This window comes from Balaenoptera borealis (genome assembly GCF_965194805.1).
Source record: "Balaenoptera borealis genome assembly, chromosome: 6".
NCBI lineage: Eukaryota > Metazoa > Chordata > Mammalia > Artiodactyla > Balaenopteridae > Balaenoptera > Balaenoptera borealis.
In genome coordinates this window covers 27,414,477-27,440,978 of record NC_138863.1, presented here as the reverse complement: position 1 = coordinate 27,440,978, position 26,502 = coordinate 27,414,477, and the positions used below count along the sequence as shown (strand labels likewise).

The 26,502-nt window shown below is 38.9% G+C and overlaps 1 protein-coding gene and 1 long non-coding RNA gene across 5 annotated transcripts in view; one reads left to right on the top strand and one right to left on the bottom strand.

Annotated features, from left to right (window-relative positions):
* LOC309630759 overlaps positions 1 to 19,555 on the bottom strand; it is a 94,300-nt gene extending 74,745 nt beyond the window's left edge. The window contains exon 1 of the long non-coding RNA XR_014245922.1: positions 16,605 to 19,555. This is a non-coding gene — a long non-coding RNA (uncharacterized lncRNA). The remainder of the gene's footprint in view (positions 1 to 16,604) is intronic.
* The window catches only part of LOC309630748 (gamma-crystallin F-like), an 81,811-nt gene that overhangs the window by 31,114 nt on the left and 24,195 nt on the right, over positions 1 to 26,502 (top strand). The window contains exons 4-6 of one of the 4 annotated variants that reach the window (XR_014245915.1): positions 12,769 to 12,877; positions 21,271 to 21,371; positions 24,355 to 26,364. The gene's annotated coding sequence lies outside the window, so the exon portion shown is untranslated. Of the gene's footprint in view, positions 1 to 12,768; positions 12,878 to 21,270; positions 21,372 to 24,354; positions 26,365 to 26,502 lie in introns of those variants that run through there. The other 3 variants (XR_014245913.1, XR_014245914.1, XM_082396403.1) reach the window with 3 other exon arrangements.

Sequence of the window (26,502 nt, the reverse complement as noted above, 5' to 3'; positions counted from 1 at the left end):
AGGCTCTCAGAAGCACAACAGTCAGCACCTAGATGCAGGTTAATTAGAAGCTGGATCCTCTGGCAATAGCTGGGAAAGGCGGTCAAAATCCTTTGAGAGAGAAACTGGGAGAGAAGTGATTTTTGCCTGCTCCTTCTGGGCTGAACCTGGGTGTGTAGCTGTGCAGAGTGCTTGTGTGCCTGTTGGAAAACTGTTTCTTTGCTATAGTCCTTCGGACTCATGAATACAAGCCCCACTGGCTCTCAGAGTTGGTGATTTGGGGGCCCGTCCCTGGGGTGGCAGACGTAAAATTTGGTGTGCTAGTGGTGTGGACAAACTCTTTCCCAGGAGTTCTGGCTACTTGGTTATATCATTAGAGTCAGCCAAAGGGAGAAAGGAGGGGGAATTGCCCAACAGTTTTTGCAGGCTCTTGGGAGGAGACTAGTCAGCTCTAAAATGCAGGCTGATTAGAAGATAGGAGAGCATATAAATTCCTCCAGGAAAAAAACTGGGAGATGGGTGTTCTTGCTGTTCCTTCTGCACTGAGGTGGGGGTCAGGGGGTGGGGGGGTGAGGGGTTAGGAGTTGGGGGGCGTTGGAGTGGAGATAGCTGAGGAGAGTGCTTGGGGGCCTGAACAACAACTGCTTCTTTGTTTGCTATAGTCCTGTGGGACTTGGGAACACACCCAGGAGATCTGGGGCCCTGTCCCTCAGGTAGCAGCCTTTAAAGTTGGGGTGCCATAGGTGTGGTCCAAACCTTCAGCTTCTCAGGGAGGAGCTGTGAGCTGGGGTCCCCTCCAGGTTGTAAGGCGCTGGGCCGTGGGTGAGGTTTACAGCGAGAGTGTGTCTCAGCCTTTCCTACCAGTTTTGATGCGGGTAGTTTCTCATTTGCTTGATACCCAGGAGTTACTCAGCTAGTCTCTGGATTTCTGTCAGAGGGAATTGGTTTGTATGTAGCTGTATATTCGGTGCATCTGTGGGAGAAGGGAAATTCAGCAGCCTCCTATGTCAACCATCTTGGTGACGTTCCCTAAAGGTTTTTTTTTTTTAAATAATTTCACAAAAATAGAATATAAAATCACAAATTAAAAGGCAAGACTTTCTTTTTCCTTGAGAACTTGCCAAGTTTGTTTTATGGTTATAAGTGCAGATGGCCTGTTTCTTCTTCACTGGGTTAATGAAAAATGTAATCAATTATTAATTGATATAAAGGCAGACTACTTTGTTTTAAGAGGTAATTTCGTTTCCCACCTTGCTGGTATTTAGCAAAACTTTCTTAGATGAAGCACTGACAAGACACCTTTGTATTTCATAGATCTTTTGTATCAAAACTTTCATGTTATATTTTCTCTTAAATTGAAGTTGAGCAGTCATGAATGTAATAAAAGTGTTGTTAGCAACAGATAAAGTCAATAAAACTGCTCCCAAAGTAAAATAACTAAGGTTATCTGATTCACTTCTACACTCTGCTACTATCCACATAATATGGTTAAATTGAAGTGAATTATTGAGTAGTTAAATGAATCATGCATTTACCTCTGAATCAAATCCTCAATTACTTCTGTTTAAGTTTTGTAACTCAATTTTGCCAGAAATATCATTTCCTTAAGACAAATTTATGACAAAATATGAAAAATTTAAGCTGATAATAGCAAGTTTGTTTTTCTAAGAGCATTAACCCCAACATTTAAAAAGAAAAAAATAAACAGCTTTCAATTTACCTTTTGCCTGCTAAAGAAATTAGAAGATACAAAATGGTCATCATTCAAACACAAAGGTAAAGGAAGAATTAATTACAAGAAATAAATTATTTAAATTCTCTTCCTTAAATCAGATTATTTTCTTCTAAAAAGGTTTCTGAGATCATACCAATCAATTTATCCTCATCTTTTCTCTAAAGACTAATCATCCAGACTTCATCGTTTACTCACACACTTAGAAATCCCATTCACCTCAAAATGATAAATTAACATATTTTTCAGAGACACATTCACAGGTGTGCATAATGTGACTCACTAGCATAATCCACCTGCTTATGACATTTGGCAGTTCAGTAGCAAGTAATAAATATCTATTTAGGGTTAAAAGAAATTCATGATCCATAAGCAATACCTCAAAAGCATTTGAATCTGTGTATCAAGCTCGTTAACCTGCTTAGTCTTGATGATTGACTTATTCTCAGATTTTTGGAGCAAACATCACTGTCTAAAAATGTGTAGACACATTTATTATTAGGCATCACTTTTGATTATTTGTCATGTGAACCTTCTGTCTCCTGTATCATCATCCTTCACACACTTCTTGTTGCCAGTGTTGCCACAAATATGAACACCACCTGCGAGTGCAGAAATTGTTCTCACCCCAGAGACATCTGTTCCCACCATGTTAGCAGTGACTTGGTTTTTAACAACTCTAAGAATCTCTAGTCACAATCTGTGAGCAATTTATTGAATACAAGGGAATGAACAGTGTTTCCTGATGAGAAAGTTCGTAAACATCAACTTTTTCTCAAAAATTCTCTAATCAGAAAACTAGGAATCTTCTTCTTTAACACTTACCAGCAATAAAATACCAAGCCCATTAATTAGCCTAAATATGTGGCTTCCCAATTAGTCTCACTGAGTCCTTCTTCTCTGTTAGGCTCTTTCCACCTAATGTTTACTTCTATTAAACTAATATCCATGGCAAGTTGTCTTCAATTACTGGGTTCTGGAGACACAGGTACAGTGTCATGTTTTGTCTCCTTTTACCTGGGTAGTTGCCCTTGGAATTACTTAGTATGGATTTAATTCAGTGTCTATGGTAAAATAAAGTGTTTTGGGAAATCTCGTTCCTCATGCCACTTTCAGTTTATTGTGACCCCTTGTCATATAACATTTTATGTAGAAATGTTAGAAACAATCAACTTAAATCAACTTAAATAAAAAAAGAAAAACCCAACCTTCAAAGAGACGCGGAAAGCAAGATGTTTTGAGGATACCGTGTATGATCTGGTGGGGAAGACACATTACAAGTAAAGGAATCACAGAAAGAAAGATGAGGATGTAAAAGCTATAAGCTACTAAAGTTTTGGAAATGACTGGCAAGACTACATATCTTCATTATATTCAATTGTACTTTTAATTCAATTTTGTAGCTCAAGAGATGATGGGGAACAATATATTTGCAATTCTCCAAGTCACTGTGAAAGCTTGAGTCTATGTCGGAAATCCAAGTATTCCAACAACAAATGTTCACCTTTTCATTCCAGATAAACTTGGAATACAAATGTTTAACTCTTTCAAAATCAATGTTATAAGGCAGAGACAAGAATTTAATTTCTTTAAATTTGTCTAAAGATTCTCCAAAAAGTTTAGTTACAGTCCCTTGATAGTTTTCAGTCTAAGTTCATTCTTTCATCTCAAAGCTATTCATTTGGTATTAACAGATGTCACCATCATATTTATTAGAGGTCTTGGAGAAAACACATGCTTTCTGCTCTCAAACAGCTCAGTCAGTAGAAAGTTGATGCAAACAGTGGTTTCCATACAACGTGGTAAAGGGTAAAGTGAAATAGTTGGTGGGAGTATAGAAGACAGAACACGTATGTTTGCATTTGTGCAGGCTGGTCAGAGAGGACCACAGAAAGATAATAATGTCTGCACTCCTGCTTATAATCTAAGGTTTTTCTTCCTTCCTCCCTCCCTCCCTCTCTCCCTTCTTTCTATCTTCTTTCCTTGCTCTCTTCTTCTTCTTTTTTTTTTAATAAGATTGGAGTTGAGAATGATCTTCCCAACAGATAATACAAGATGTGCAGATGTTTTAAACATAGAAAATGTAAAGTGTAAACATAGAAAATAGAATATTTTTGTTACATTTTCTATTCCAGTTCCACTTAATATTAATCACCCGATTACTCCTTTAATTGAAGATTTGGTGTTTCTAAGAAAAATAGAAATATTAACTAATCAGATGAGTGTAATGCAGTCTAAGGGATGACAAGAATCCCCAAAATCTGAGCTTACAACATAATTACAATATGAGCAGAAGTATATAAATGTACTCTATAGATATATACCTTGGAGGAATATTAAATTACAAATCCTTTATGAGTTAGGACTCAAAATGCCATACTGTAGTCATCCTGCTCTCATTATTATTTAAAAACAGATTCTTTTCACTGTTAAAATGACTGTCATAGAGAACTCGATGTATGCTATGAAATCTTGAGGTAACCCGGCTAATCTTTGTCAGCAGATAATTATTATTTATAGAAATAGCACATAAATACTACACTTTCAAGTACAAAATACTTAAGGCACAATAATGTATACTAAGATTTTGCAGATTTTTCACATTGATATTAATATAAATTCAGACAGGTGACTTTTATTTTTTAACATCTTTATTGGAGTATAATTGCTTTACAATGGTGTGTTAGTTTCTGCTTTATAACAAAGTGAATCAGCTATACATATACATATATCCCCATATCTCTTCCCTCTTGCATCTCCCTCCCTCTCACCCTGCCTGTCCCACGGCTCTAGGTGGTCACAAAGCACCGAGCTGATCTCCCTGTGCTATGCGGCTGCTTCCCACTAGCTATCTATTTTACATTTGGTAGTGTATATATGTCCATGCCACTCTCTCACTTTGTCCCAGCTTACCCTTCCCCCTCCCTGTGTCCTCAAGTCCATTCTCTAGTAGGTCTGCGTCTTTATTCCCGTCTTGCCCCTAGGTTCTTTGTGACCAATTTTTTTTTTTGATTCCATATATATGTGTTAGCATACGGTATTTGTTTTTCTCTTTCTGACTTACTTCAGTCTGTATGACAGACTAGGTCCATCCACCTCACTACAAATAGCTCAATTTCATTTCTTTTTATGGCTGAGTAATATTCCACTGTATATATGTGCCACATCTTCTTTATCCATTCATCTCAGACAGGTGACTTTTTTTTTTTTTTTTTTTAATTAATTTTATTTTTGGCTGTGTTGGGTCTTCGTTTCTGTGCGAGGGCTTTCTCCAGTTGTGGCAAGTGGGGGCCACTCTTCATTGCGGTGCGGAGGCCTCTCACTGTCACGGCCTCTCTTGCCGTGGAGCACAGGCTCCAGATGCGCAAGCTCAGTAGGTGTGGCTCACGGGCCTAGTTGCTCCGCAGCATGTGGGATCTTCCCAGACCACGGCTCGAACCCGTGTCCCCTGCATTGGCAGGCGGATTCTTAACCACTGCGCCACCAGGGAAGCCCCAGGTGACCTTTTTGAAGCTGTAAGATAGTATAATTAATATGCATCTGGAAACAATAAAAATACATGAGGGTTTATTTCTTAAAAAACAATCAATATGAGGACTTCTCATTTCAGCTCCAACATTCCTTCCCATCCTTATAATAAGAAAAAAAATACAGAAACTGAAAATCATTGACTTTTCTTGGACCCCTCAGAGACATAAGGTCACAAGGCAAACCACCAACCTGAAATTTGGAGAAACAAATGCCATCCAGAGAGATACAGCCAATATCTTACCTGGAGCTGGGGCCAATAGAGCTATAAATAAGTAAGACCACATAAGTGACGATTTTGCCAATTTTCTGGTGGTTGAGTGTAGACTAGTGTGAGAAGCTCCTGAGGGCAGCAGTCTTCAAGGCACCCCACAGTTTTGTGGGCTTTATATCAAGGAACCATACCACGTTCTTATAATGAAGATCCCAGAAAAAGATTCCCTCATGTCCCTGAGAAGAGGAAGGGAGAGTAATATTTAAAAAATACATTCAGAGGCTCTCTAGAACAAAGTCCTGCTCTGCAGGGAAAAGGACTTTGCCAGAGCCTTATCAAGCTGGAGGAAAGAAATTCCTCTCACTCCAACCCCCTGCAACCCTCCCCTCTCACCTGAGTGAAAACAAGAATGGTCAACAGGGATCCAGAGCAGCTAGGAAAGATGTAGGGGACAGAGGGAAAAAGCTATAACAACGAGTAAGCCTGGTGAAGGTCACAGCCCTGCGATCCTGGCCCACTAGAAGACTGAGATTTGCACAGAAGATTATAGAACACTCCTCCCCATCTCTCACCTTAACACCATACCAACAAGGCTCTAGTCTAAGAAGAGTGGATTATAGCTGAAAGGTCTGCAAATCACAGACTTGTTCTGAGGGAGAGTATCTGAGGAAGTCCAAAGTCAAGAAGGGTGACAAAAACAGACACTAAAGGAGTTTGAAGCCTTTACCACCTACAGCTGCAGCAAATATTAAGCACAACCCAAACCCCAGCCAGATTATCAGAAATCCTCACACTAAAGATCTATTTACCTGAGTATCTTTTACTAGAAACAAAGTCAGACTAAAAGCTGAAGGCACAATACATAAGGTTTTCTAAAGGTGTGTCACACGGGGTTCAGATTAATAATTCTGATAATGCACCACATACAGACTGGCACTGACAATTAGGTAAATGAATGGAGGTGGGTGGGAGACAGGTTTCCTACTGTTAGACTGGGAGGTCACAGATGAGCAAAGGGAGGAGGCTTAGGATTGGAAATATCAGTATGAACTCATGTTCAGCATAACATAGATACAGGTGAATATCTATCTAGAAATATTTAGAGCTATGTATTTATATGGGGGTTAGTATAGAAATATACGCTGACTTTCAATGTCAGCTGATGGGCTGAGAAACAAAATACACCGGTACAAAAAGTGTATCTAGAATCCAGATCTTGGTTTCTAATAACATTTTCCAATCAAATGAACCAACGTTCCTTGCAGAAAATGGTGATTCTAGGGCAGGATAAGGAATATGCAAGATAATCTAGAAACATCTTCTATCCTGAAAGAAAGGAGGTGCTTTAAAAAGAAAAAGAAAAAAGCACAATACTGATGGTATGCCAAAAGGACTCAGGAGCCACCTGAAAGAGTATCCAATGGCCAAAGCTAGAACAGTTAAGCAACAAAATATGTAAAATAGTATTGGATTATAATCCAAAATATAAAATAAATATCCATGCGTGCATACTGATATAAATACATGATTGAATAAATAAACAGAGAAAATTAGACAAATCTATACAGAGGTATTTCAGATAATCCATGTAGATACTCCACCCTCAAGGAGATGAGCATAATTCCCTGCTGCCTAAGGGTGGGCTGCACATAGTGCCTTCCTTCCAAAAAGTCTAGTATGGAAAGGAAGAAACAAAGAAGGAGTAACATTATAGTAGAGAATCTTGGTGAACACTGACTCAGCCAGAGGATCAAGGTTAACATGAACAGTGGTAAGTCATGTTAATTGTATATACTCTTGAGATGATGATATCTCTGTGGTCTTCCTTCCAAAAGCCTGTAAACCCAATTTAATTACATGAATTCCCAGTTGAGGGACAATCTACAAAATACCTAGCCAGTGTTCCTCAGAACTGTTGAGGTCTTCAGTCAAAAGGAAAGTCTGAGGAACTGTCACAGCCAAGAGGAAGCCAAGGAGATATGAAGACTAATTGTAAGATAGTATATCCTGAATGGAATCTTGGAATAGAACAAGCACAGATATAAATTAAGAAAATCAGAATAGGGTCTGGGCTTTAGTTAATAATAATATATTAATATTACTTCATGGGTGAAGGGGGTCAAAAATATTACTTAATTGTGACAAATGTACCATACTAATGTAAGCTGTTAATAATAAGAGAAACTTGGTGTGCTGTATAGTGGATAGGACTGTCTGTACTATATCACAACCTTTCTGGAAATCTAAAACTATTCTAAAATTTAAAATTTATTTAAAAATAAGACTCAAAAATGATCAAGGTTAGAATGATCACTTGCCACGTGAGTCATTCAGTAAAAGAAATTACTATTCCCTTGAATTCTGCTGAGTATGTTATTGTCATATTAAAATGCAGTACCCTGACAATTACTTTCTAGAATTATTCTAAGAACAAGAATTATATAAAGGGTAATTCTGCAGGGGGAGGAAAAAGGAAAAAAATCTAAGCAATACAGGTGGGTGAACCAATTTAGAATCAACAAAGATTGACTTGTTCTGTATTCAGAATTCAAATTAGCCCTAAGATTCAGTTAAGAAGAGGAGCTATGAAAAATATTGTGATTTTTCTTATGGCTGAAAAATGAAGAAATCATGTTGATTGATATAAATTTAGCTAAGAATTAGATTTTAGAAACAGAGTACCAAAGAATTAAAATATGAATTTGGGAGAAATACCCTAAGTAGAGTTAACAATTAAAAATGGATAATTTTACTGAGAGCTGTGGACAGCAACCTATACTCTCTTACATCTAAAGATGCTATTAAAGCTGGATGCAAAATAAACAAATCAGAATGATATTTGTTTACCTTATCTTTTGGTCAGCACCAGGATCAAGAAAGTATTATCATGCTAGAAAATGAGTAAAGGGGAAAAAACAGAGAGTCCAAGAGGAAATACATAGGGAAAAGGTGGGAGTGGGGGGAAGTGAGGATATGAAAAGGAGACTGAAAATGTTAAAACCAAAAGACAATTTACATAATTCTTTAGCATCTTCAAAAAAGTACACAACTTTTCAGACATGGAAAAAAAAATAAAGAGTACAATAATACTAAGGTGAGGGGAAAACATGGCATGGAAGGAAACTGGATGAAATTAAGACTCCACGGGATAGGGGCAAGGGAAGCAAAAGCAAATGAAACGGGACATGGATGAAATAAGTACAGATTTTAAGTAATTCAGTGTCATTGAGTCTACCTAGTTTGAAAAAGGAAAAAAATGTGCAGATGATGTAGTATAGAAATTTCAATAGTGGTATAGAACATATACTTAAAAATATGTCAGGTTAAGGTCAAAGGAATAAAAATAGAAAAACACTAGTTATGGAGAGCAAATAATGGAATAGCAACAACATAGATATAATTGGTCTTTGATAAATATCAGAGAAAAATGTTACAGAAGCAATTTTTTATAATTTATGGATAAATTAGTGGGAAGTTAACTCTCTCCCCCATAATTATTATAATTATTGTAAAGTTTAAAATGTCTTGATTTCAAGATGTAGTTTAAATTCATTTTTAAGGCATAAGTATATTTATATAGAGGAAAGTATAGTAAATGACTATAACTGAATACCAAAATCTGACAAAGAAAGCACAACATGGGGTTTCCCTGGTGGCGCAGTGGTTGAGAATCTGCCTGCCAATGCAGGGGACACGGGTTCGAGCCCTGGTCTGGGAAGATCCCACATGCCGCGGAGCAACTGGGCCCGTGAGCCACAATTACTGAGCCTGCGCGTCTGGAGCCTGTGCTCCGCAACAGGAGAGGCCACGATAGTGAGAGGCCCGCGCACCACGATGAAGAGTGGCCCCTGCTTGCCGCAACTAGAGAAAGCCCTCGCACAGAAACGAAAACCCAACGCAGCCATAAATAAATTAATTAAATTTAAAAATTAAAAAAAAAAAAAAAGAAAGCACAACATGGAATGTTATAAATCAAGCATATATACTAAGTATATATAATATGTTATAAACCAAGTGTATATACTTAGTATATTAGTCTATATATACAAGTATAGAGTATATATGCAACAATATATATAAACACACATACACACACACTTGGAATATATACTCTATATAGAGAGCATATATATATGTATACTATATGCATGTTTTGTTTACAACATATATATTTCTGTGCAAATGCATATATTCATTCCAACATAAAATATTATCAGTTTTAATACAAAAACAAAGTAACATATCATTTCAGAAATAGTTAACTAACATGTTTAAGACCAATTTTTCCAACCAAGAACAATTAGAAAATCTAGGAGAAAACTTCAAAAGAAATGTTTAAAGTCAAGGGAAACCTTGAGGGGCCAAAATCCTGCAGTGAAAGGAAACCCAGAGGATAAGTGCAGTATTCGGCACTGTTTTTCTTCTTGAGGAATTTGTTGTGAAATGAGCAACCGAGAGACAGAGAATGTAAATAGGACTTTAGCAGCCTTATGGGGTTAGTGGGAAAAATAGGAGGTCCAAAATTGCTAAGCAGGAGGTACCATGGTAAATGTCAGGCTTTAGGACTCCCAAGGGGTTGTGTGCTAAGAATAACTGAAAAACAGAAATAGACCAGCCCTCAAGACTGAAGTTAATGTTCAACTCTCTTCAATCATCGATTGGGTTAAGTTGATTTGATACCTTTATCCTACTCTGTTTTCAGAAACAAAGGGAACTCCTATTTGAAGGAAGATAATACCCCTAGCCTCTGTTTATCTCCACAACTTTTCATAAACTTTATGTGGCATTCAATAAAAAGTTACCAGGCATACAAAAAAAAGTGATCATAATCCTGGTCCCCTTTCCATCGTGACCATGGAGCTGAGCCACCTACTTCTCCCATCTAGAACATTCTACAGGGAACAGAGCTGACTGACAGCATCCATCAGCCACTCCTTTAGAGCCACTAAGGTGGTCACATCAAGGCCACACTTTCCCTCAGGCTGTTGCCAGGGACTTCCCTGAATGAGTCTTTTAATTTATCTCTGAATGAATCTTTTAATACACACACACACCCTCACAGTGGTGCTTGTAACATAGCTCAACATATTAAGACTTTCTGCTTTTGAAATTCCAACAACAGTGAACTATCTTGTTAAGACCAATTTTCCCTCCAAGAACAATTAAGAATTTAGGGGAAAAATGTCAAAAAAAACCACCTGTTTGGAATTAAGCCAAGACTTGAGAAGGAAAGATCCTGGAGCACAGGGAAGCCCAGAGTGTGAGACACAATTTACCAAAATTGACACAACAATTCTTGTATCAAGAAAGAAATTGAATTGTAATTAGAAATCTTCCCACAAAAAAACTTTAGACTTAGATTACTTCACTGGTGAATTCTATAAAACTTTTGAAGTATAAATACCCAAGTTATAACTCCTTTAGAATATAGAAGAGGAGGGACATCTTTATTCACTTTATAAGAGCATCATAAACTTGTGACCAAATCAATAAAGAACATTTCTAGGAAAGCAAAATATAAACCAATGTCAGGAATATTGACACACAAAATGCTCAACAAGATATAAGCAAATCAAATAGGGTAATATATAAAAATAATAACGTAACATTAGGGATTTTTCTGGAATTAGTTTGACTTTGCATTCAAACATCAATTATTGAATTCCAGTGTCCACATGGGAAAGCAGGGAACAAGAAAGAATGTCATTCCCATCCTTATAAAAACAACAACAAAAATCTGAACAACCTGAGAGGTTGTGATTTTTCTTGAACTCATCTGAGATCTGAGGTTGTAGGGCAACCAACCAGACCAAAATCAGAGGAGAGGCAGAAGCCTGCAGGCAGATGAAGGGGGCAATCCCAGGTGAAGCTAGACAGGGCAAGAAGAATTCAGTTAGAACAGTTAAGCTGGTGGCCTGGTGTGTGACGGTGGGAGACAACGGATCTTATGGTGACTGAAACTATAATGGGAGTGTGCAAGTGGTCCCTGATTAGCTGGAACCCTGAAAAATGTCCTTCACTCAGGGTGCAGACTTAGGAGAGGGGGACAAGAGCTGCTGCAAAAGTGTCCTAAAATTTGGCCAAGAATCTTCTCCCCTATTTTCCTCCCTTGTGGCACAAAAATGACTCTTTGTCAATGGACAGTTTCTTTGCCTCTGGGGTCACTGAAAGTGTGGACTTCTATAATCTCTAAAACTAGGTAATCTAAAATGTGGTATTAGCTTCTATGGGAAGAGAAGGTGGAAAATTTCTGAATTTACATTATGCATGTAATGAATAAAAACAAAATATCTTTCTTCTAGTTTCTCTGAAATTTGTGGCTGTGTCCTGTGCTAAGAATTTAATGAACTGCATGGTATTAACCTGTTAACTCCATCATTCTTCCAACTGAAATCTTGCTGGAAACTTCCTGAGGAAAATCTTACCTTTGCCAAGAGGCATTTTGTGCCAAGAAGGAAGGCTGGTTAATTCAGACTATAGTATAAATCTAGAGAAAATGTCTTGCTATGATATTTGCCAATTATTATTTTCCATGTTCTTTCATCCAATATTTATTTAGTGCCACTAATGTGTCAGTCACTCTCTTATACAATGGGGATTCATGGAACTCATATATTTATTGGGGGGCAGAGAATTTATCAAATAATGAAAAGAATAAGTTTATCATACCTGAAATGAGTGTTATAAAGGAGAGTCTGGTCATTCTCTGACAGTTTAATACAGAAGACTGACCTGGAATGGGATGTCACAGAGGGCTTCCCTGAGAAACAATGTCAGTTGAGATCAAAAGAATAAACAGAGGAGGATGGGGAACAGGGTTGATTGGAGAATGTTCTATATGGGGGTGCGTAGGGGTTGTACAGATGTGTGTGCAATAGCCTTGCAGCAGGAGGGCCATGAGATCAAGATGCTGAGAGAAGGCATGTGACTAGAACCCACAAAGCAGAGTTCAGAAGGCTGCAATAAGCCAAGAAGAGAGAGAGAGAGAGAGCACCTGACCTGCAGAAAGCTAGCGGCTCTCTGAAAGAACTTGGTCTTTGTCCTAAAGGAGCCGAGAAGCTAGCTACTGAAGAGCTTTAAGTTAGACAAAGCTGGGAACAGCTATCTCCTCCTAGTGGCCATGCTGGGAACAGCTCTGAGGGAGCCAAAGAGGATGACAGAGTGCTAGGAGACCTCTGCAATCACCTGGGCTTGACATCACCTAGCCTTGCAGCATGAGCCTTTGTGGTTGTGGCTGCTGTTGGCTCTTGGCTTGTTTGTTTCATTGAATTTCTCAGCTGACTCACAAACTGTGTTCACTTTTTTTCTATTTCAGGAGAAATAAATATGCCAAGAAGTAATGTACAAGGTGATGTCTAACAGGAGTGTGAACTTGGCTGTGAGCAGCTACCCAGTGCTTCCTGTTGCGAAAATCCCCAACAACGGTAATTTTAATAAGCAAAACCATTGCTTTTCCTTAAGGGAACTTGTAAACCTTCATTTTATTATCATAGCAGAGATATTTGACTATAACTGAAATAGAGTCGAGATACATATAGTTAGTTCTTTTTTTTTTAACTTTTGGGTTTATTTATTTATTTATTTTTGGCTGTGTTGGGTCTTCGTTTGTGTGCGAGGGCTTTCTCTAGTTGCGGCAAGCGGGGGCCACTCTTCATCGCGGTGCGCGGGCCTCTCACCATCGCGGCCTCTCTTGTTGCGGAACACAGGCTCCAGACGCGCAGGCTCAGTAGTTGTGGCTCACGGGCCTAGTTGCTCCGCGGCGTGTGGGATCTTCCCAGACCAGGGCTCGAACCCATGTCCCCTGCATTGGCAGGCAGATTCTCAACCACTGCGCCACCAGGGAAGCCCCCTAGTTAGTTCTTTAGAACTGCTTTTTCAACCACACCATAATACCCTAGCCTAGGCAATGGCACTATAATTAAATTGTTGACCTTTGTTCTTCCATTCAAGGGAAAAAGCCACAATTCTCAATCCATAATCTCTTCCGTGAGCATACAGCAAAATTATTGGCAACTTCAGACCCATTTTTAGAATGGATTATCAGATACATGAATCAAAGAAATAGCTGCCTATCTGTAAAGGGTTTATGATTTGTCTCTCTTTTTTAAAGAGATTTATTATGATTTGGATTGCTTAAAAAATATTAATGTCATGCTTATTGCATAGTGGCCAGAGGATTTGGGAAAAAAATCAATGACTTGGCAAAATACTTATTTAATATTAACACTTTAATAGACAAACCATGACCTATGCTGCTGCGAGTTAATAATGGGCATGACCTTGGAGAGCTCCTTGCCCACATTCCCACTGGGGTGAATGTTGGCCTCTCCTTTTCTTTCTAAACAGTACGGAAGATATGATGACAGTTGCTGCACTTGGGGATGGTGTGGTCATTTGGGGTTACCATCAGGGCAGAGGTCCTTAACATTGTTATTGATCCATATTTTCCTGAAATAAGCAAAATATACTTTAAAACATTTACTGCATCATATTTGTCTTACCACCAAGAAAGCTTCTTTTTCACTGATCAGGAAGACAATGCAAAAGTAAAAATAAATGACCTCCTAAATGAGTGGTTGACTGGTGTGCCAGCAGAGAATAGCTACAGGCTGAAAAGGCAAGAGAGAACTCACTTCCTGAAAGTCACAGAACCATAGGCAAGGGCTGCTGTTATCAACCTGTGAGGTCAGTGAGGAGAGAGAGGGCAGGCTGGACAGAAAGCTGAAAAAAAGGCCTTGAGACAACGTGATATCCAGGTCAGAACTCTTGAAATCACAGTTTGGGGAAGAACCCTGGAAATAAACAGTGACCAATGCTTTTCTCTCTGAATGACTTTATTTTCTCCTTGTTATACTTTATTTGGAAGCAAAGTAGAATCAATAAAATATCTTTTCAGGTAATCCATACATTTCAGAAAACTTGTCGTATTCATCCTGGTTTAGGCATGGTAGAAAGACTGGGATTTCATAATCACAGTTATTCCAGAAGACTGTGTAGGCCTTCGATAACCTGAAACCAACTCTGCCCCTGTGTATCAGGCACATGTGCTCCGGCAATGACTTTGTCATGCCCTTTGCCTCATCTTCTTCCTTACCCATCAGTGATGAAGTGGGAATTAATTTGATAAGAAAAGAAAAACTATTCTTTGGTAAATATTTTATATCAATATGTTTTTAAGAATTTCTAAGAGGGCTTCTGAACAGGAAATATGGTCAAGAAAAAGTAGATTTAATTTTTCTCTTTGCTCCCAATATCCTGATGTGGTCATACCTGCATATAAGGTATCCTGATTTAAGGGGGTATAGAGGAACTATGGAGTGTTACAGCCCTTCAAAATTGTTTGGAAACTTGGTTTTTTATTAATTAGATTTTTATTAGAGAAAACTGTGATGTGGCTCTTTTTTTTTTTTTACTATGACTGTGTCTTTAATCATCATTCTTAAAGAGTGTGAGAGAACAAAAGAGTGATGGAGCCCCTAAGAAGTGTGAGCTTGAGTGTGTGTGTGTGTGTGTGTGTTGTGTGTATGTGTATGTGTGAGAGAGAGAGATTTTGGTGGGTAATGTGATGGAAAGCTCCTTCACATTTTCACATGATGGGCTCTTTCCTCCTTTCTCGTTTTATCTTACTCCTTTCTGTTTATTGAACATGAGTTGAACAAACAATAAAAAATGTTTTTTGAATTAACATTTTGATGCTAAGCTTTTGTTAAATTATTTTTCAAATGTCATTGTACACGTGAAGACATAACAGGAATGATTGGGTCTGTCTACGTGTGGAGATAAATAAGTTCTATCTGGTGTAGAATCATGAATCAGTGAATCATCATCAGTGACCACTAAAGGCAGCAAATGGCCTCATATGAAAACAAGCCAGATGCACAAATCAAGATACTCTAAGAGCAGTTCTTTCTTCCATTGTGGGGTGATAGCAAATTTGGTTAACAAATATTTACTGTAACACATTTTGTTTACACTGATAGTTAGTGCCAAATAAAAATATCCAGTGAGGAGATCATTTGAATGGGTTTAATAAAGTGAAAGTATGAAAAGGGGTTTGAAATGATATTTAATTTGCACAAAAAGTATCATTTGCTTATTCATATTGAAGCATTCCCTCTAAGAACTAAGCAATTTGTTAGCTGGATTAAAAGACCACTGTCTCAGAGCAGACCTTCAGATGGTCTGTGAAAGCACCCTAGAGATAAGATAAGTTAGAAAATGTCCTCAGCATTTGGTTATTGAGGGGCATATGTGTTTCTCTGTGATGAGGATTGTGAACTCTAGAAATCTCAAGCCTCAGCCCAGGTAAAGGGCCCATCATGTGACCTGAGGTGTTGAATAGAACACAGGAACCGCTATGTATGGAAAAATGATTGAGTCTGTTAGCCATCTTTATTTTTAAAGACTCACTTGCTGAATCTGAATTTTTAGAAAAAAAAATCCATCCTCAAGTCTCTGTTTTTATTTTTCTTTAGGAAGAGAACCATAAAATTGGAGAAAAAAAATAGCAAACAAAAAAAAACCTTTTTTTTTTTTTTTCTAAAGTAGATTAGTGGTTGCCTGGGTCTGGGGGTGGGAATGGGCATGAGGGCTTTTTTTCTGGCTGCTAAGCATGTGGGATCCTGGGATCCTAGCTTCCCAACCAGGGATAGAACCCATGCCCTCTGCGTTAGAAGCACGGAGATATTTTCTAAAGACGCCAGGTTTCTATTGACGTCTACCTGAGAGTTGAAACTGGATTTTCTTACTTTCCTCTAGCAAGAAACCTTCCTTAGGATTTTACCTCTCCAGTAGCTCACGTTTTGTCTACACTTTAGAAAATGTGGGTGATCAGCAAAATTTAAAACTTTCCCACTTGTTCCTTACTTGGTCTTTAGAGTTTGTGGAGGAGCTGAGATTTGAACATAGAGACTCTTGTTTTTTCTTGGAGGTAGACACTTAAAAAGAAGGAAATAATTAAGATTTTTATTTTTATTTTATTTTACTTTTTTCACATCTTTACTGGAGTATAATTGCTTTACAATGTTGTGTTAGTTTCTGCTGTATAACAAAGTGAATCAGCTATAAGTATACATATATCCCCATATCCCCCCGCTCTTGCGTCTCCCTCCCACCCTCCCTATCCCACTCCTCTAGGTGGTCACAAAGCACTGAGCTGATCTCCCTGTGCTATGCGGCTGCTTCCCACTAGCTATCTATTTTACATTTGGTAGTGTATATATGTCAATGCCACTCTCTCACTTCATGCCAGCTTACCCTTTCCCCTCCCCGTGTCCTAAAGTCCATTTTCTACATCTGCGTCTTTATTCCTGTCCTGCCCCAAGGTTCTTCAGAACCATTTTTTTTTTTTTTTAGATTCCATATATATATGTTAGCAAACAGTATTTGTTTTTCTCTTTCTCACGTATTTCACTCTGTATGACATACTCTAGGTCCATCCACCTCACTACAAATAACTCAATTTTGTTTCTTTTATGGCTGAGTAATACTCCATTGTGTATACATGCCACATCTTCTTTATCCATTCATCTGTTGATGGACACTTAGGTTGCTTCCATGTCCTGGCTATTGTAAATAGTTCTGCAATAAAAATTGTGGTACATGACTCTTTTAGAATTATGGTTTTCTCAGGGAATATGCCCAGTAGTGGGATAGCTACCAGTTCTATTTTTAGTTTTTTAAGGAACCTCCGTACTGTTCTCCATAGTGGCTGTATCAATTTACATTCCCACCAACAGTGCAAGAGGGTTCGCTTTTCTCCACGCCCTCTCCAGCATTTATTGTTTGTAGATTTTTTGATAATGGCCATTCTGTGTGAGATGATACCTCATTGTAGTCTTAATTTGCATTTCTCTAATGATTAATGATGTCGGGCATCCTTTCATGGGTTTGTTAGCACTCTGTATATCTTCTTTGGAGAAATGTCTATTTAGGTCTTCGGCCCATTTTTGATTGGGTTGCTTGTTTTTTTGATATTGAGCTGAATGAGCTGCTTGTAAATTTTGGATATTAATCCTTTGTCAGTTGCTTCACTTGTAAATATTTTCTCCCATTCTGAGGGTTGTCATTTCGTCTTGTTTATGGTTTCCTTTGCTGTGCAAAAGCTTTGAAGTTTCATTAGGTCCCATTGGGTTTTTTTTGTTTTTATTTCCATTTCTCTACGAGGCGGGTCAAAAAGGATCTTGCTGTGATTTATGTCATAGAGTGTTCTGCCTATGTTTTCCTGTAAGAGTTTTACAGTGTCTGGCCTTACATTTAGGTTTTTAATCCATTTTGAGTTTATTTTTGTGTATGGTGTTAGGGAGTACTCTAATTTCATTCTTTTACATGTAGCTGTCCAGTTTTCCCAGCTCCAGTTATTGAAGAGGCTATCTTTTCTCCATTGTATATTCCTACCTTTGTTATCAAAGATAAGGTGACCAAATGAGTGTGGGTTTATCTCTGGGCTTTCTATCCTGTTTCATTGATCTATATTTCTGTTTTTGTGCCAGTACCATACTGTCTTGATTACTGTAGCTTTGTAGTATAGTGTGAAGTCAGGGAGCCTGATTCCTCCAACTCCATTTTTATTTCTCAACATTGCTTTGGCTGTACGGGGTCTTTTGTGTTTCCATATAAATTGTGAACTTTTTTGTTCTAGTTCTGTGAAAAATGCCATTGATAGTTTGATAGGGATTGCATTGAATCTGTAGATTGCTTTGGTAAGTATAGTCATTTTCACAATGTTGATTCTTCCAATCCAAGAACATGGTATATCTCTCCATCTTTTTGTATCATCTTTGATTTCCTTCATCAGTGTCTTATAGTTTTCTGCATACAGGTCTTTGGTCTCCTTAGGTAGGTTTATTCCGAGGTATTTATTCTTTTTGTTGCAGTGGTAAATGGGAGTGTTTCCTTAATTTCTCTTTCAGATTTCTCATCATTAGTGTATAGGAATGCAAGAGATTTCTGTGCATTAATTTTGTATCCTGCTACTTTACCAAATTTATTGATTAACTCTAGTAGTTTTCTGGTAGCAACTTTAGGATCCTCTATGCATAGTATCATGTCATCTGCAAACAGTGACAGTTTCAGTTTTTCTTTCTGATTTGTATTCCTTTTATTTATTTTATTCTCTGATTGCTGCAGCTAAAAGTTCCAAAGCTATGTTGACTAATAGCAGTGAGAATGGGCAACCTTTTCTTCCTGATCTTAGTGGAAATGGTTTCAGGTTTTCACCATTGAGAATGATGTTGGCTGTGAGTTTGTCATATATGGCCTTTATTTTGTTGAGGTAAGTTCCCTGTATGCCTACATTCTGGAGGGTTTTTATCATAAATGTGTGTTAAATTTTGTCAAAAGCTTTTTCTGCAACTATTAAGATGATTACATGGTTTTTATCCTTCAATTTGTTAATATGGTGTATCACATTGATTGATTTGCATATATTGAAGAATCCTTGCATTCCTGGGATAAACCCCACTTGATTATGGTGTATGATCCTTCATGTGTGCTGTTGGATTCTGTTTGCTAGTATTTTGTTGAGCATTTTTGCATCTATGTTCTTCAGTGATATTGGCCTGTAGTTTTCTTTTTTGTGACATCTTTGTCTGGTTTTGGTATCAGGGTGATGGTGGTCTCGTAGAATGAGTTTGGGAGTGTTTCTCCCTCTGCTATATTTTGGAAGAGTTTGAGAAGGATAGGTGTTAGCTCTTGTCTAAATGTTTTATAGAATTCACCTGTGAAGCCATCTGGTCCTGGGCTTTTGCTTGTTGGAAGATTTTTAATCACAGTTTCAATTTCAGTGCTTGTGATTGGTCTGTTTATATTTTCTATTTCTTCCTGATTCAGTCTCGGAAGGTTGTGCTTTTCTAAGAATTTGTCCATTTCTTCCAGGTTGTCCATTTTATAGGCATAGAGTGGCTTGTAGTAATCTCTTATGATCCTTCATATTTCTGCAGCGTCAGTTGTTACTTTTCCTTTTTCATTTCTAATTCTGTTGATCTGAGTCTTCTCCCTTTTTTTCTTGATGAGTCTAGCTAATGGTTTATCAATTTTGTTTATCTTCTCAAAGAACCTGCTTTTAGTTTTATTGATCTTTGCTATTGTTTCCTTCATTTCTTTTCCATTTATTTCTTTTTTTTTATAAATTTATTTATTTATTTATTTGTGGATGTGTTGGGTCTTAGTTCTGTGCAAGGGCTTTCTCCAGTTGCGGCGAGTGGGGGCCACTCTTCATCGCGGTGCATGGACCTCTCACTATCGCTGCCTCTCTTGTTGCGGAGCACAGGCTCCAGACGCACAGGCTCAGTAGTTGTGGCTCATGGGCCTAGCCGCTCCGTGGCATGTGGGATCTTCCCGGACCAGGGCACGAACCCGTGTCCCCTGCATTGGCAGGCGGATTTCTAACCACTGCGCCACCAGGGAAGCCCTCCATTTATTTCTGATCTGATCTTTATGATTTCTTTTCTTCTGCTAACTTTGGGGGTTTTTTTGTTCTTCTTTCACTAATTGCTTTAGGTGTAAGGTTAGGTTGTTTATTTGAAATATTTCTTGTATCTTGAGGTAGGATTGTGTTGCTATAAACTTCCCTCTTAGAACTGCTTTTGCTGCATCCCATAGGTTTTGGGTCATCGTGTTTTCATTGTCATTTGTTTCTAGGTATTTTTTGATTTGCTCTTTGATTACTTCAGTGATCTCTTGGGTATTTAGTAGTGTATTGTTTAGCCTCAATGTGTTTGTATTTTTTACATTTTTTTCCTGTAATTGTTATCTAATCTCATAGCATTGTGGTCAGAAAAGATACTTGATATGATTTCAATTTTCTTAAATTTACCAAGGCTTGATTTGTGACCCAAATATGATCTATCCTGGAAAATGTTCCATGAGCACTTGAGAAGAAAGTGTATTCTGTGGTTTTTGGATGGACTGTCCTATAAATGTCAATTAAGTCCATCTTGTTTAATGTGTCATTTAAAGCTTGTTTTTTGTTATTTATTTTCATTTTTGATGATCTGTCCATTGGTGAAAGTGGGATGTTAAACACCCCTACAATTATTGTTACTGTCAATCTCCCCTTTTATGGCTGTTAGCATTTGCCTTATGTATTGAGGTGCTCCTATGTTATGTGCATAAATATTAACAATTGTTATATCTTCTTCTTGGATTGATCCCTTGATCATTATGTAGTGTCCTTCTTTGTCACTTGTAATAGACTTTATTTTAAAGTCTATTTTGTCTGATATGAGAATTGCTACTCCAGCTTTCTTTTGATTTCCATTTGCATGGAATATCTTTTTCCATACCCTCAATTTCAGACTGTTTGTGTTCCTAGATCTGAAGTGGGTCTCTTGTAGACAGCATATGTATGGGTCTTGTTTTTGTATCCATTCAGCCAGTCTATGTCTTTTGGTTGGAGCATTTAATCCATTTACATTTATGGTAGTTATCAATATGTATGTTCCTATTACCATTTTCTTAATTGTTTTGGGTTTGTTTTTGTAGGTCTTTTCCTTCTCTTGTGTTTCCTGCCTAGAGAAGTTCCTTTAGCATTTGTTGTAGAGCTGGTTTGGTGGTGCTGAATTCTCTTAGCTTTTGCTTGTCTGTACAGTTTTTAGTCTTTCCATCGAATCTGAATGAGATCCTCGCTGAGTAGAGTAATCTTGGTTGTAGTATTTTCCCTTTCATCACTTTAAATATGTCTTCCTACTCCCTTCTGGCTTCCAGAGTTTCTGCTGAAAGATCAGCTGTTAACTTTATGGGGATTCCCTTTTATGTTATTTGTTGCTTTTCCCTTGGTGCTTTTAATATTTTTTTCTTTGCATTTAACTTTTGATAGTTTGATTAATATGTGTCTTGGCATGTTTCTCCTTGGATTTTTCCTGTGTGGGACTCTGTGCGCTTCCTGGATTTGATTGACTACTTCCTTTCCCATATTAGGTAAGTTTTCAACTATAATCTCTTCAAGTATTTCCTCAGTCCTTTTTTTTGCTCTTCCTCTTCTGGGACCCCTATAATTCGAATGTTGGTGTGCTTAATGTTGCCCCAGAGGTCTCTGAGACTGTTCTCAATTCTTTTCATTCTTTTTTCTTTATTCTGCTCTGCAGTAGTTATTTCCACTATTTTATCTTCTAGGTCACTCATCCGTTCTTCTGCCTCAGTTATTCTGCTATTGATTCCTATAGAGAATTTTTAATTTCATTTATTGTGTTGTTCATCATTGTTTGTTTGCTCTTTAGTTCTTCTAGGTCCTTGTTAAACGTTTCTTGTATTTTCTCCATTCTGGTTCCAAGATTTTGGATCATCTTTACTATCATTACTCTGAATTCTTTTTCAGGTAGATTGCCTATTTCCTCTTCATTTGTTTGTTCTGGTGGGTTTTTACTTTCCTCCTTCATCTGCTGTGTATTTCTCTGTCTTCTCATTTTGCTTAACTTACTGTGTTTGGGGTCTCCTTTTTGCAAGCTGCAGGTTTGTAGTTCCCGTTGTTTTTGGTGCCTGCCCCCAGTGGGTAAGGTTGGTTCAGTGGGTTGTGTAGGCTTCCTAGTGGAGGGGACTGGTGCCTGTGTTCTGGTGGATGAGGCTGGATCTGGTCTTTCTGTTGGGCAGGACCGCATCCAGTGGTTTTTTTAGGTTTGTCTGTGAACTTATCATGATTTTAGGCAGCGTCTCTGCTAATGGGTGCAGTTGTGTTCCTGTCTTGCTAGTTGTTTGGCATGGGGTGTCCAGCACTGGAGCTTGCTGGTCGTTGAGTGGAGCTGGGTCTTAGTGTTGAGATGGAGATCTCTGCGAGAGCTCTCACTGATTGTTATTACTTGAGGCAGGAGGCCTCTGGTGGTCCAATGTCTTGAATTTGGCTCTCCCACCTCAGAGGCTCAGGCCTGACACTCAGCCACCCAGCATCAGGACCCTGTCAGCCACACAGCTCAGAAGAAAAGAGAGAAAAAAAAGGAAGAAATAATAATAAATAATATAAAATAAAATAAAGTTAGTAAAATAAATTAGTAAAATAAAAAAATTAAAAACATAAAAAAAGAAGAGAGCAACCAAATCAATAAACAAATCCACCAATGATAACAAGTGCTAAAAGCTATAGTAAGATAAACATAAAAATCAGAAACTAGTCAGTTGCAGACAGCAAACCCGAAGTCTACAGTTGCTCCCAAAGTCCATGGCCTCAAATTTGGGATGACTCGTTGTCTCTTCAGGTATTCCACAGACGCAGGGCATATCAAGTTGACTGTGGAAATTTAATCTGCTGCTCCTGAGGCTGCTGGGAGAAATTTCCCTTTCTCTTCTTTGTTCGCACCGCTCCTGGGGTTCAGCTTTGGATTTGGCCCCACCTCTGCATGTAGGCCACCCCCTGGTGTCTGTTCTTCCCTCAGACAGGACGGGGTTAAAGAAGCGGCTGACTAGGGGGCTCTGGGTCACTCAGGCCAGTGGGAGGACGGGGTACGGAATGTGGGGCCAGTCTGCGGTGGCAGAGGCTGGCGTGACGTTGCACCAGCCTGAGGTGCGCTGTGTGTTCTCCTGGGGAAGTTGTCCCTGGATCACGGACCCTGGCAGTGGCGGGCTGTACAGGCTCCCTGGGAGGTGAGGTGTGGATAGTGACCTGTGCTCACACACAGGCTTCTTGGTGGCTGCAGCAGCTGCCTTAGCATCTCATGCCTGCCTCTGGTGCCCGCGCTGATAGCCACGGCTCGCACCTGTCTCTGGAGCTCCTTTGAGCGGTACTCTTAATCCCCTCTCCTTGCGCACCCCGAAACAATGGTCTCTTGCCTCTTAGGGAGGTCCAGACTTTTTTCCAGACACCCTCCCGGCTAGCTGTGGCACAGTAGCCCCTTCAGGCTGTGTTCACACAGCCAACCCCAGTCCTCTCCCTGGGATCCGACCTCCAAAGCCCGACCCTCAGCTCCCAGCCCCTGCCTGCCACGGCAGGTGAGTAGACAAGCCTCTCGGGCTGGTGAGGGCTGGTCGGCACTGCTCCTCTGTGTGGGAATCTCTCCGCTTTGCCCTCCGCACCCCTGTGGCTGCGCTCTCCTCCGTGGCTCCGAAGCTTCCCCCCAGCCACCCGCAGTCTCTGCCCACGAAGGGGCTTCCTAGTGTGTGGAAACCTTTCCTCCTTCACAGCTCCCTCCCCGAGGTGCAGGTCCCATCCCTATTCTTTTGTCTCTGTTTTTTCTTTTTTCTTTTGCCCTACCCAGGTACGTGGGGAGTTTCTTGCCTTTTGGGAAGTCTGAGGTCTTCTGCCAGCGTTCAGTAGGTGTTCTGTAGGAGTTTTTCCACATGTCAATGTATTTTTGTTGCATTTGTGGGGAGGAAGGTGATCTCCAGGTCTTACTCCTCCGCCATCTTGAAGGTCGCTTCCATAGTTAAGATTTTTATAGACTGCCTAAACACTGAGCCCAGTGTTTTTTGTAATGAAGTTCAATAAATCCCTATTGAATGGGTGAATGGACGGGGGCATGAATGAAAGATGAAAGGGAGAAAAATTAAAATTTAAAGGAGACTACAATGAAGTACTAGGAAAGGGGGCTGATCTGAAAGGTCAGGGGGATTCATTAATTCTGATCACTCTTGTGGAAGTATCCTGCAGTAATTTGGAAATAGAGAACTGAAGCGCAGTTGAAAAAATAGGACTAGACTGTTTTTCACAGTCATGGTTTTTCTGGTTATAAAATTTACATATATTTATTGTAAAATATTCCAAAAGTACATGAAAATGTAATAAAGCATAAAAATCCCTACTGCCTTACCTAGAGATAAACATTATTAACATTTTCTATATCTATAATTAAAAACAAATCTTTGTAAGTCAGAGAACAATTAGTTTTTTAAACCAAACTTGATTGTGACTTCTTTTATATTCTAAAGGACATCTCATGATTTGTATTAATGGATAATATAAGTCTGTTTCTTACAGGCACTGGTGCGACAATATGAAAATTTCAAAGCATCTTCCAGTCTATTTATTTTTGCTGTTGCTGTTCTCATGTGGCAGGGCATAGCAGAATCTTTTAGTATGCAATGTTGGGCTTGTAGCTGAGAAGAGATTTCAGAGCTAAACAGCCCAATAAAATAAAGTGGGAAAGATGGTATTTGGATGAAGCCAAAGGAAGGAGGCTCTCAAAAGAGATAAGTGAAAGTCTTTAGAAAGCAATGAAACATGATTATAGGATGGGCCAAAATATATATAATGATATATTTTATCTAACATTCTCTTTACAATTGTTTCTATTGGGCATTGCCAAACACACCCATCTCCCCTAATTTTCAGCAGAGTATATATTCTGGAGTCTATGTCCATGGAAATCTAGTAAAGAGATGATTTTTCCTATCTCTGGTAACATGGCATACAAGAGGGACCCTGTTTATTGGATGATGATCTAATCCATTTACTGAACTAAAATAATGAATGCTGTGGCTTGTACATGGGAAGAACCTTTAACAACAGGAACCATTGCCTCCCCCAGAAGCTCTTTCTCCCTATGCCCTACTGCTGGTTATAATAGGTGATTACACTGTAAATTATCTAATGACTTATTCCCTTAACAATAAAATTTATGGGACTTCCCTAGTGGTGCAGTGGTTAAGAATCCGCCTGCCAATTCAGGGGACACGGGTTTGTGCCCTGGTCTGGAAGATCCCACATGCCGCGGAGCAACTAAGCCCGTGTGCCACACTACTGAGCCTGCGCTCTAGAACCCGCAAGCCACAACTACTGAGCCTGCATGCCACAACTACTGAAGCCTGCGCGCCTAGAACCTGTGCTCTGCAACATGAGAAGCCACTGCAATGAGAAGCCTGCACACCGCAATGAAGAGTAGCCCCCACTCACCGCAACGAGAGAAAGCTGGCACACAGCAGCAAAGACCCAGCACAGTCATAAATAAATAAATAAATTTATTTTTAAAAATAAATAAATAAAATAGATTTAAAATCTCAAGAGGTAGACCTCTGTCAGTGTTTCTCAACTCTGCCTGTACATTCCAATCACTTGGGTAGATTTTAAAATATATGATGCTCAGTCCTTACCCAAAGTTCCTCATTTAGTTGCTTTGTAACTGATTTAGTCACACCATGTGGAGATGTAGATTTTGGGAAGACCAAGTCAGAACATGAAGAGAAAACAAAACTATAGAGAGAAATACCCAGAACAAAGGAGAGAGCATTTGAAAATACCCACAGTGAGAAAACAGAAAAGGAAACAGAAAAACTAAAATTAGAAAAGAAAGAAACAAATCTGGGAGAGGATAGCTTATGATATAACTTCCAGATGAAGAATCGAAAGTAATGAGAAGGGCATAGTGTCAGATGCTGTTGGGAGTTAACTCAAGGACAAATCCCCTGGATTTGGTTAGCAGAAGGTCACAGGTGGTTTCAGACAGAAGAAGCTATTTAGGTGTGGATGGGGAGATTCAGGGATGGCATAGGCAGGGTCCGTTAAGAAAGAGATAGCGTAGGGGGAGGGTGGACATATCAGGTAAAGAGAACATCTTCAGTGAGTTATACACTTGAAGGAAAGAGGGTAGTACAGGCCAGCCCACATATAGGTGGTGGATTCAAATGAATATTTTTTTAGAAGTGAAGAGAACAGAGTATTTGAGAGCAGGTGGGAAGCAGCCCTTGGAAAGAGAGCTTGAGAAATAATGTAGAGCAAAGGGCTATTTTGAGACGTGACAGTGCTGAGAAAGCATGAACTTTAGGGTCCCAGAGGAAAGAGTGCAAGATTCAGAATCAGATTGCTCAGCTTGACTACATTTTGCGAATGCCACATAGGATGTGATTTTCTGTGATCAAAATGTGAGATTATGATTAAATTCCTTCACCTCCCTATGTGTCAATTTTGCTTCTATAAAATGGGCATAAGAATCATATCTTAAAGAGTTATTGTGAAGAATACAAGAGTAAATACAAATAAATACTTTAAAGCTGTGTGCAGCTGTATCAGTTTGTTGTTATTATTACTTATATCTTTGACCCATACTAGCTTTTACCTCCATAGAAAATCACACCTAAAAAATATCCACACTATTTCTAAGAAGATTTTTCTGAAAAGAAAACTGGTGTA